This window comes from Trachymyrmex cornetzi, unplaced genomic scaffold, assembly GCF_001594075.2.
Source record: "Trachymyrmex cornetzi isolate Tcor2-1 unplaced genomic scaffold, Tcor1.1 scaffold122, whole genome shotgun sequence".
NCBI classification, from domain to species: domain Eukaryota; kingdom Metazoa; phylum Arthropoda; class Insecta; order Hymenoptera; family Formicidae; genus Trachymyrmex; species Trachymyrmex cornetzi.
The window spans coordinates 674700-685893 of record NW_017295784.1 but is presented as its reverse complement, the minus strand read 5'-3'; the positions used below and the strand labels follow the sequence as shown (position 1 = coordinate 685893).

General features: G+C 36.2%; 1 long non-coding RNA gene across 1 annotated transcript; it reads left to right on the top strand.

The window, feature by feature from the left end:
* The first annotated feature begins 5051 nt into the window (after positions 1-5051).
* On the top strand, positions 5052-7729 carry LOC108769047 (uncharacterized). The gene is made up of 3 exons (XR_001940525.1): positions 5052-5121; positions 5197-5504; positions 7604-7729. It is a non-coding gene; the product is annotated as an uncharacterized LOC108769047 (long non-coding RNA).
* Positions 7730-11194: the final 3465 nt, after the last annotated feature.

Below are 11194 nucleotides of genomic sequence, written 5' to 3'. Positions count from 1 at the left end.
CTCCCCCCCCCCCCCCCCTCTCTCTTTCTCTAGTGAAGTGTACTTCGCTAATAATATATCTGGATGTACATATATTGGTTCTTCGTAAATTGTAAATTCTTATTAATTTGTTAATGTAATAGTTACATATATTAACTGTATCACAATGCAAATCGAGAATATTAAGTCAAGTATAAAGCGACTAATAAACCATCCAAAAAGGAATTTAAAACTAGCGGAATCAATCCGCAGGATGCTGAGAAATCTAGCTGTAGACGCACGAATACTCTAGAAATACTAGCGGCGATCGGCCTGAAGATCAGCCTGGTCAGTGGTCAGCGAAGAAAAAAGACATATTAGAGACATCATAATGCCAGAACGAAACTGTGTTCCAATTTATAACTGGATGATATCGCGATAGAGGCTCAGGTTCGAGGCATTGTGTTTGGTACGGATTCGTTCTTGACGTTGCAGCAGGCATCGACTGCCTGGGTGGGGTCTTGGTTCCTTGGTGGGCCTAACTCGGGATATCTTTTTGATATCCTGTTAACTAATGCCCGCTATTCGTTACTGACGTACGGCTGGCAAGATCTATGTGTTACGTGTAAATAATAGCTTTCTCGTAAAAGATTCGCCACGATCTTAATTATTATGCAACATTGATACATGCAAATTCTTTCATTAAATATATGTTAATCTTTTTAAGCGCAAAGATTAAGAATCGTTATATCTCTTGCATTATCTTACAGATTTCTAGAGATAAAATCATAATCTGTAAAGATATTTCCAGATGTAATTTTTTCTGCTATTTTATATATAAAGTAATTCTGCAAAATCCATTTTATTATTATTATTCGCTCTATCTTTTACAAAACTATCTATGATTATCAATAATATTGTTTCCTTTTTTTCTTGATTTTTTGCCATATTGCCTGATATTTAATTGTAGGACATTTGTGATCTTTTTGTTCTGCCACATTTACGGTTTTATTGTGTAACAAATGTTCGCAAGACTGCAGTCAGTATGTTTACGACTGATGCCCGAGTCCGGTAGTGTCTCTATATTCGGTTTCGGTTCTCGACCGCAAAAGCTGCTCAACATGTATCAGTGTCCACGTACGACATGTGTGCAGACGTCAGAGGAAGAGGACGTAGGTGAGGCTAGGTCCGGACGAGAACGAGGTGCCTGCATTGTTGCAGGTCCATTGTTAGGCCTGAGTCAGAGAAGAGAGGTAGGCCTGGCCACATTGGTACCGCCTACTAGACTGACCCCGACGTGGAAGGACCAGGCCAGCGACGTCCTGCCTCTGCGATGATCCTTTGCCTCTCGTTTTCAAATTACTAAGTGCGAATTATTTAATTTACGTGATACTTATTTATAATTAAATATTGAACCTCTTATTTATTTTACATTGGTTAACAATATATAAATTAACCTTCTTTTTTGTAAATAGAATAATTAAATATGTTTTTTTAGTTGTAATTAATGTTTCATATCTATTCGCAAAATAGTTTCCGAGATAAAAGAAAAAATATAATTCTAAATTTAAATAAATCTAATGTTTTCAGTTCTTTGTTTCACATATTGCGCGTTATTATGCAAATAAGACAACTTCTCTAACATGAGTCAACGCGATAATCATGACCTTCTTACCTTAACTTATTCAACAATTTAAACAACTATTATCCGCGTAATCTTAAAAAATTCATACATTCTTGCAATTAAAAATTTAACAATAAGAATTTAAGATTTAATCAATCTTTTAAAATTCTCTTTTTGTTGCTCTTCAATAATTTGTTTTCGTCAAAAACAATTTTTAATAAAATTAGATAGATGCGGTGAAATTTCTCTTTGACAATTTTTTATTAGTCATAACATTATATAGCAATTGTGATATTTATAGAGCAGCTAAGCATATGTACATATAATACGTTTTAATGTAATGGAACAGACATATTATATGTAAATATAATATGTCTGTTCCATTACATTAAAACGTATCGGCAGAAAGGGGAATAGAAAAAACGGGGGATACAGGATTAAATATAAATATTCGCGACAAGAATGCATTTTGTGTTAAAAAGTAAAACAAAATAGTTAATAAGCCGGTGGCGGAACTAAACCTTAACGTGCTTCGCAATCGCAAGAGGAGCAAAAATTAAGAAGATTAAAAGGTCGTAAAGCCGCTGAAAAGAGTACACCTAGCGAAGCCGGAGAAGCATTCGCGATATTGTAATGTACATTAAAATTGTAATCCCCGACAGTGTGGCACGGTCCTCTTATATTTTACGCAAAAGTCAAAACATTCCGGGATTTGAAGAGACAGGACAAACGATCACTCGTAATTATTCCAGGTGTTAAAATATTTTCTCATCGAATGGAACGTCTATATTTGCAGAGTGGTACATTTCCGTGTATAAGATAGGAATACGAACATACAAAATATTCTGAAAAATTATATTACGTGTGCTATATTCTCTACCTCTTTTCCGTTAAAACATATGTTACATGAATATCCCGTCTTATAAAAAACTCTTTCGTATTCCACAGAAACGTGTCACTAACTTGTTCACAAACTCAGGAGGTGAATAATCTTCTGTAATCTTTTAAATGATGATATTTTTTCTCATAAAATCGGTAATTAAATCTTTAAAGCATGTCATATTTATTATCGAAACATAATTATTCAGAAATATTCTTTCAAATTTATGACCAATTTATTAAATTATATATATATAAAATTATTTAGATTTATGTATGTTCATCTATTTTTTCGGAATTGTGAAGAAATAGAAACTAAATTCAACCTTGTTCCACGAAATAATATGAAAATTACATTTCTAGCCACGATCCATTTTATTACGACTCAAAGGCAACGATCTTCATCCAATAATACAATATAAAAACGCGTTAGATCGCGGTGATCTACAAGAAGTAATGGCTATACCGTCGCGTGCGACAGAAGCGGCAAGGTTATATCGTCCATTTCTCGAATCATAGCAAACGATCTTCCGTAATTATGTGAGACGATGGGACATTTTCTCACGGGACGAGCTCGGCGTACGAGCTACGAAATGATGATCTCCACCAAATGAACCGCCGATGACGTCGACTGTCATGCGACGGGCGCACGACCATCCTCGTTGAACCCGCTCGCTAACAAGCCCCATTGCCTCTTTATTATCGCGGCCGGATCGCCCAGGAATAGCCACAAATCACGTGGAACTGGTTATCCGGTGCGTCATACGCGCTTCGTATATCTCCGGAGTGGCATTACCTACCGGAGTACTTAAACTGGTTCACCTATATGAAATACGATTGTAAAGCGTTCATGTGATAAACCCAACAGCAGGTAGATCTCTCCAAAACTTATACGAGCCGCGATTATTATTCACGGGCATTTTGATTGCATAATTAGAGTATGTCACTGAGAGGTAGTCGTCGCTCCAGTTCGGAAAGGTAACGTTACGAAAATTTCGGAGCTGTTATCTGAAACGACCGTGAGAATTCGTGAGAAATTTTGAACCCGACACAGTTCACGCCCTATGATCTGACATAATATATGCTTGCGGCAACTAACTTTCTCAGCAAAAAAACGTTTAATGGTATGAAATTTTATATATTCATAAACATAAAGGTATGAAAACGTATAAACTATAATAATTCTGAATTAATATTATTTGCGGATGTACATTAAATTGCTTAAAATACATTGTCCATTTTTAATAACTATAGAAATTAAGCAAATAAAATTTTGGAGAATTAACTTAATAAGAGATTTTCTCTCTCTCTCTCTCTCTCTCTCTCTCTCTCTCTCTGTCTCTCTCTGTACAATGTCCATGTCTTGCAACGAGTAGAAAAAATTGATATATCTTTAGATAAAATTATCAAAATCCATACTAGAACACGCTAAAAAATTATTATTAAAATTATTACAATGTAGATAGATGATAGTTCATGAATCATACACATTAAATTGCATTGACTGAAACGAGAAAATATCAGTAATGTATGATGTTTCTTATTAAGATTAAAATTTATCGTTACTTGATTGCAGAAGTCAGCTTGCCCGCGCAATCCTGTTCGGTCATTGATTTTCCGCTAACTTCGCATTAATAGTCCGATATCCTTTAAAACGGGAAGACCAATGCCCACGCTCAGCCCTAAATCACGTCTTATGACAGAAACAGATGTACACTAGCCCGCTCTGTCGCAAATAGTTCCCGCAATAAGGCACCATACTGCAAACCGCGGTGTACCTGGCATGGTCTACAGCTTCCGTTCGGCTCTCTCCTCGCTTTGGACCTACGAAGTACCGACATCGTACAACACCGATGTTAGCGTTTAAGTTCCTCGTGATCGCACCGATGCTACGAGCCGGGTAACCCCCGAGAGAAGAATACTCGCGACGCGTATGTAAAGACGATTGTATATCTGTATCAATTGTATGCATATGCGGGGGCCCTCCACCTCCGCAGGCTTCTCTTCCGATTTCCTTGTATTCCCTTCCGCCGCCTTCTTCTTCAGTTGTCCGTAGTCTATAGGTACGTATCTTACGTATATTTGTCACGTTTAACCATTATATGGTTTATCGTTATTGTTCGTCACCGATGGGAGCACCTAAGCCCTCCTTCCCCTTCGGTACACGATGCAAAGAGAGAAAAAGAGAGAGAGAGAGGGCAAAAAGATAAAAAAGGGAAAAACACGAGTAACCGTTATTAAACCAACCTACCTTATGCGATCTTAATTTAAATACGATTATGGATAACCTGCGCTGCGGTATCAAATTTGATATTCAAATGGATTTGTCTGTTGTTCAGACTGCACAGTTCTTTCCCTATCCAAATCGATCTAAAATCGGAAGCACTAGCGTCGCGATTTGTTTCTATTACTCTAAAGTATAATCGTAAAATATTTGTGTTTATAACAAGCTCCCTGCGTGGCATTAATTATCTGCTACCCCTGAGTACTCCATAAAAACAAATTACATATTTCTGTTTTGAAGAAGTGCATCTCGTAAAAGTCACGCGAGGAACGATTCAACGAGAGGTATTACTTTTCGCATCTTTTACGAGGAACTTTCATCAACGAGATTTGTTTCCTTGCGGTAAACGATGATTCGTATGGCATTTCGCTGCAATGTACATAAACGCAGCTGTATTAAACCGTTATGCGTCGCGGAAACTTTGTTTATTTAGAAGTTATTTATTTGACAGAAACATCGCGAAGACGTGGCGAGTCCGCGTATATCCTGTATACGGAAACTTGCGTCGCAAACGTGCAGTGTCGACTCGTAGAAGAAGTAAAGGATTAAATTTAGCATCGGCGAATATTCCACCGTCGCGAACAGTCTCCCCCTAGTTGACCTAAGCAACGCTAATGTTTTAAGCACGATCGTATACGGAATGACGATCTCGTGTAACAATTATGTGTACTGCCTAGTGTTTGGTCCGTGCGATAAACTGCAAGATGGATTAGTACAAAATTTCATCAGAAGGTAAACTAACAGTCTGAATACAATGTGGTTAGCGATCACGTTCTGTCTTTTCAAGAGAATACAAGAACAACCTGTTATTTATTAGCCATTTGCTCAAGAAATACTTGTCCGTTAGTTTGCTTTCGAATTACGGAATCGAATTTTGCTCTTTCATAATTTTATATCACAGAATCATAACGCTCGCGCTGGCAACAAATTTTATTTAAATCAATTTAATTAATTAATCATAGATTTTATTTAATCAAATCAAGAGCAATTCTAATATCTTCAATAAATAACAATTTCAAGGCTTAAAATAACGAGCAATAATAGTTGATCGATAATAATCACATATATTTTCACACATGTATACTTTTAAACAACTCAAACGTTTCGACTTATCAAGTCTTCATCAGTGATTAAACAATAAACAATTCGTAAATCCTCATATCATATATAACATTATCAACAAACATCGCTTTACTTTTAAAAATTAATTCGCCCCTATTCTAGTCTAGTATAAACAAATTCGCTTCCCGAAATAAAAAATCAATTCAGATGTCCATTCCATAGCACCAAGTGTCCATGATTTTCATGTAAAACTGTTTTTGACCAATTCACCGGTACATTTCGACAATCAGTCCAACCATTGTTTCGTCAATTTAATTATCCAAATCCAGGATCTCCATACAATCATTCTAATGTATTCTATATCGATTATATAACAATTTACAAACATATTTAATTCAGATAATTAGAATTATAATATCTTAAAATATTTGCAAAATAATTTTATTTCCTCCGAAAATTTTCTACAAAATCATTAAAATTTCCGTCACAAAATTTCTACAATATATAATAATAATAATAATAATAATAAAATTATTTTGCAAATATTTAAAGATATTAGAATTGCTATCGATTTGATTAAATAAAATCTAAATAATTATTTCCGTACACTGAAAAAAATGCATGTAATTTTACATGGAAATTACATGTTTATGACCGGAAAATTACCTAAATATGATTGGAAATTTACAATTTCCAGTAAATTTCCAATCATATTTAGGTAATTTTCCGGTCATAAACATGTAATTTTCATGTAAAATTACATGAATTTTTTTCAGTATATGTATTCCGATTAAAGATAAGGCGCTTTCCGCGCGAGCAGCATTTGGCAGCGAGACGCGCCCGCGCGATCTGTGACATTTCTATACCAAATATATCGTACAGAACGCCGCTGCCTCTCGCACTGTCATATTAAATATTATTTATGTTCCCTCGCGCACAAAAGAGACCGGTTGACTCTCGCCTGGATCCGTGCTTCGCGCGCGCGTGTGTACCATACGTGCATAGGGAACGCACGTTCGGTATAACCGCGCCGCATATAAAGCACGAGGGCCGCCAGTAGGTTTCCAATCGAAAAACAATATCGATCCATTGTTCCAACTGGCCAATAAATATCGTAAATATCGCGCTGAATTATCGGTGCCGATCTTCCTACCCGCGCATTGAACGCGAGCCGATTCTTATGCTCGGATTAGACTTCCTTACTGACGCACTTGAGTATACAAGTTGTGCGATATACACATGGAATAAAATTTGCACCACGTTAGTTCTTTGTATGAGCGAAACAGTACGTATTGTATAATACCGTAAAAATTGCAACGAGTTTCTACGAGCCGATGGTATCTTATCCTTCTATCTCATCGAATTTATAGACTATAAAGTATAGAATATACGACTACTATAGAACCACCGCTTTAAAGTTTCTTTGAACTCTTTATGAATTTGAGGAAAAATATAGTTCAACTTTTTTCCGTAATATATACGAATGTATGTGCGTGCGTATTATACATTAAAGCGCTTTTGTCTTTCGCATAATCATTAATTGGACCGCTCGGCAGAAATAATAACGGAGACACTACGACGATCTTTATTGTGTACTTGTATACACGTATCTAATTTATTTGAAACTCATGCAAGAGTTTCGGATTTAGACAGATACCACCTTTGCGCACGATAAAAGAAACTTCCTCAACCGTGTATAAAAATGCGTGTATTGTGCATTGTCACAGAGAGGTAACATTATATCACATTTGTCCTCGTATACCGAACTGAGACATGTATTTCTACTCACGTTTCAGCATCCCTTTGTACGTCGCCCCTGTTATGGATCTGACATCACAACGAAACGATTGAATCTAGAAGAAAAATATAGCTATGTTATTTTTATTTGTTCTGACGTTTGTCGTAAAAATAAAACTTCGCAAACGATCACGAATATACCGCTTATTACACAAATTGTAAATTAATATTATATTCAAGGCGTTATATTAATTTATATAAAAATAAACTATACAATAATCTATACAATAAGTAAAAACTACAAATTTGTCAAAAATATTAGAAATGATGTAGCAATTTTGTTCAATTGTTATATTTTGCAGATAATTCTGTTAAATTTTATAATAATATCACATCTATGTATGTATATATGTAGACATTTCTACAAAGCAGCGAAACATCAATTTGCATAATCTTCAAATAAAATTCGGACTTTAAAATGCAGCATCAAAGAGAAGTTTATGGCACAGGTTCTGCCATCTCTTGGCAGTCACTGGAAACTGCGCTCATCTGACAGTGATCCTCAATCGGAGGATGCTGTATCATTCAATGTAAATATAATATATGAATAAAAACGCATTACATCTTTAATTTGTATGCTAAATAGAGATATCGATTGATTTTAATCCATTTCACTTTTTACCTATCATAATTTCAACAGGTGTGAAAGAAATTTTGGAATTCCAGAACAGTACATAGAAAGATCAATTCAGAAATGATTGAGAACCAATGTCAAAAAGAACGATTTTCGATGAAGAAGGAAAATCCCCAGGCGGCCATACGGTCGCAGTCTTTCCACCTTATCGATATTAGCATAGAAGAGCAGTTTGCAAAATCGTTACACGTCGCGAAAGTGCACGTCTGGGCACACTAAAGGCTATCTCGCCGAATAAAACGACGCTTAAATAATGTATTACGCCAATATGTTCGCCGGAGAACCAGGACGGACAAAATAACGAAAGGGACTTTGACGATTTCAACTGAATCGTTCGTTGGTCCTCGGTCCAACAGGTAATTGTCATCATTTTAAATTGCTACGATATCCGTTACAATTACGTTGCGAACTGTTCGCGAGTGTAAGTATTCGAGACAAAAATAGCGAATTTAGATTTACATTTCAGGAGTGTTAAAAAATCTATAAATATTAAAAATAAACTTTCAATCATTTCCAATAACAAGATATACCTACGTTGTACAATAACTGTGAATCTCTTTGTTCGCACTTTGTATCCTAAATTGGTACATCTTTTCTATGTGCATAATTAACACGCGGCAATGGACATTGCGTTAAACTGTGAAGGGTTAACCGCACACGATTACGCGTCGGCACGATGCAATGCACTTTGTGTGAATGCGTGAATTCAGACGCGGCGTAATCTCCCATCGAGTGGGCGAATAGGCACTGTCGAAGGGGTGCTACAACCAAGGCGGCAGAAGGTAAGTGCGCGGAGGGGCGCGGGGCGAAAGAGGATTGCCGATCCATCCATGAGAGATGACGCCAGACCCTGAATCCTGAATGCGGGATAAAACCTCGCTGATGCCCGGCGGAGCGATCCGCGGGATGGAAGCGAGAGGGTGAGCCGTGAGGGGAGAAAAGGAAGAATAAATGCGAAAGAGAAAGGGAGAAAGAGAGAAAAAAGGGAGAAAGGGAGATGCTACTGAATGCCGTGGAAAGTAAAACTCAAGGCAGTGGATCCAAAAGGACGTTGAAGACTCTCCCAAATCCATATAAATTGTCGTATTGTTGAAAGACCGTGTCGCATACCAATTCGAGATGACGCAAGATATATCCTGGAAAAGCAGTATCGTCAATGGTCCATACGATTGCCAGTTGTTATAGTATCGTTAATGTTGTGCACGATTTCTGGATCGTCCTTAAAGCTATTTGTAAAAATATTGAACTGAGATATCCAGATATGAACATTTTCTTCTTACATGCCGTATTACAAGTATCTTTATAGGTTTTCTTTCACTATCATTTTCCGCGTAAGAGATAACTACTGCTTCATAGTTACTCTTTTACTTTGAAACAGTTTTGATTTGTGATTCATGCATACTGCACGAGATTGATGTATCCGACAGATTTTTTGGAGTCTTTACTGATACAATTCGTCACTCCTAGGGTGGATTAAAGGGATCGCCTCGTAAATAACGAAACGTCAGTCGATGTATCACTGAGAGAAGCTCGGACCACATTATTATTCCATCCGTATTTCCACATCGCACGATTTGCTTTTGTATATGTAGCAAGGTGACTTCTGATCGAATAACGCATACTGGAATCACACATTGATGTATCACCTTTTTTCTGCAACGAATGGAAAGCTTCAACAATCTTTTTTGACGTTATTGCCGTAGCATTATTGCCGAGTTTGCAGTTTCACACAAAAAAGATAACATATTGCTGTGCAATATTATGCGATATTCCATTTTTGTTACAAACAACACAAACACACCTTAACGTGCAAATTTACCGAGGTTTACACACCAAAAAAAATAGATTTCTATTACTTTTATCTTGACAATTATGTAATATATGGATAATATAATTATAACTATTTATGTTTTTGTGATTGTATGATTTACAAATTATTCGTACATAATTTGATAAATTAATAGAGAGAAAACTTCTCCTGTGAATTAAATCGTGCATAGATTTTAAGTCAGATCACATTACTGCTTTTGCAATAACAAGTCATATTTTAGTTGATTTCAAAGAGCTAGCTGATTATTTTTTATATTGATGTTACATATTATTAGCAACCATTTTTTTATATTAATGCTATACAATATTTCATTTTCGTTACAAGCAACACAAAACGTCTTAACGTTTTAAGCTGCTGTCCAAAGTGAAACAACACAGTCCCACGTTAGTTGGAATTAAAATAGAGAAAGAACCAAAGTAAAAAATAGTCAGTAGTAATAGGCTGCAGGATTGCTAATATAAGAGGAAAAAACCAGTCTTATTACTTTAGTGTCTGATCGTGTATAATATAGCACAAGAAGATTATCAACATGTATCATCGACGCTGACATGTGGAATTTTTCTTCACTTTTACTTTTCCCATCACAATGTGATATATTGTCAGCTAGGTCTTTAAAGTTGATTGAAATAAAACACGTTATTGCAAAAGCAGCGCGATATCCGACTTAAAACCTGCGCATGATTTAATTCATGGGAAAAGCTTTTATCTTGATATGTCTAGACGTTGGATGTAATGTATTAAAAAATTATATAATTGTATTTCTACATTCACATTGCGTAGTATTAAAAATTTTAATTCCCCTGTTTCTGGCAAAACCGAATGTTATACCATATTGAGAACAGATTTATGCAGTTATCTATAAAAAAATTGAAGAAAGTTTATAATATTCATCATTTATAATATGACCGAGTCTACTTCCGAATGAGGGAACTTTCGAGCTCGTTTTGCTTCTTACATTGCGAAAGCTGTATTCAGGAGACGGTTGGACGTCACTGTCCAGGGAATCGTAGACTGGCGTTGGGTGGGTTTAGAAGTAGACCGACGCGTAAAGACGTTCGTATGATCGCTGTTGGAGCGGGCGACTAAGGGATTTCAGTCAAAATACAACTCCTTGGTACCGGCGGT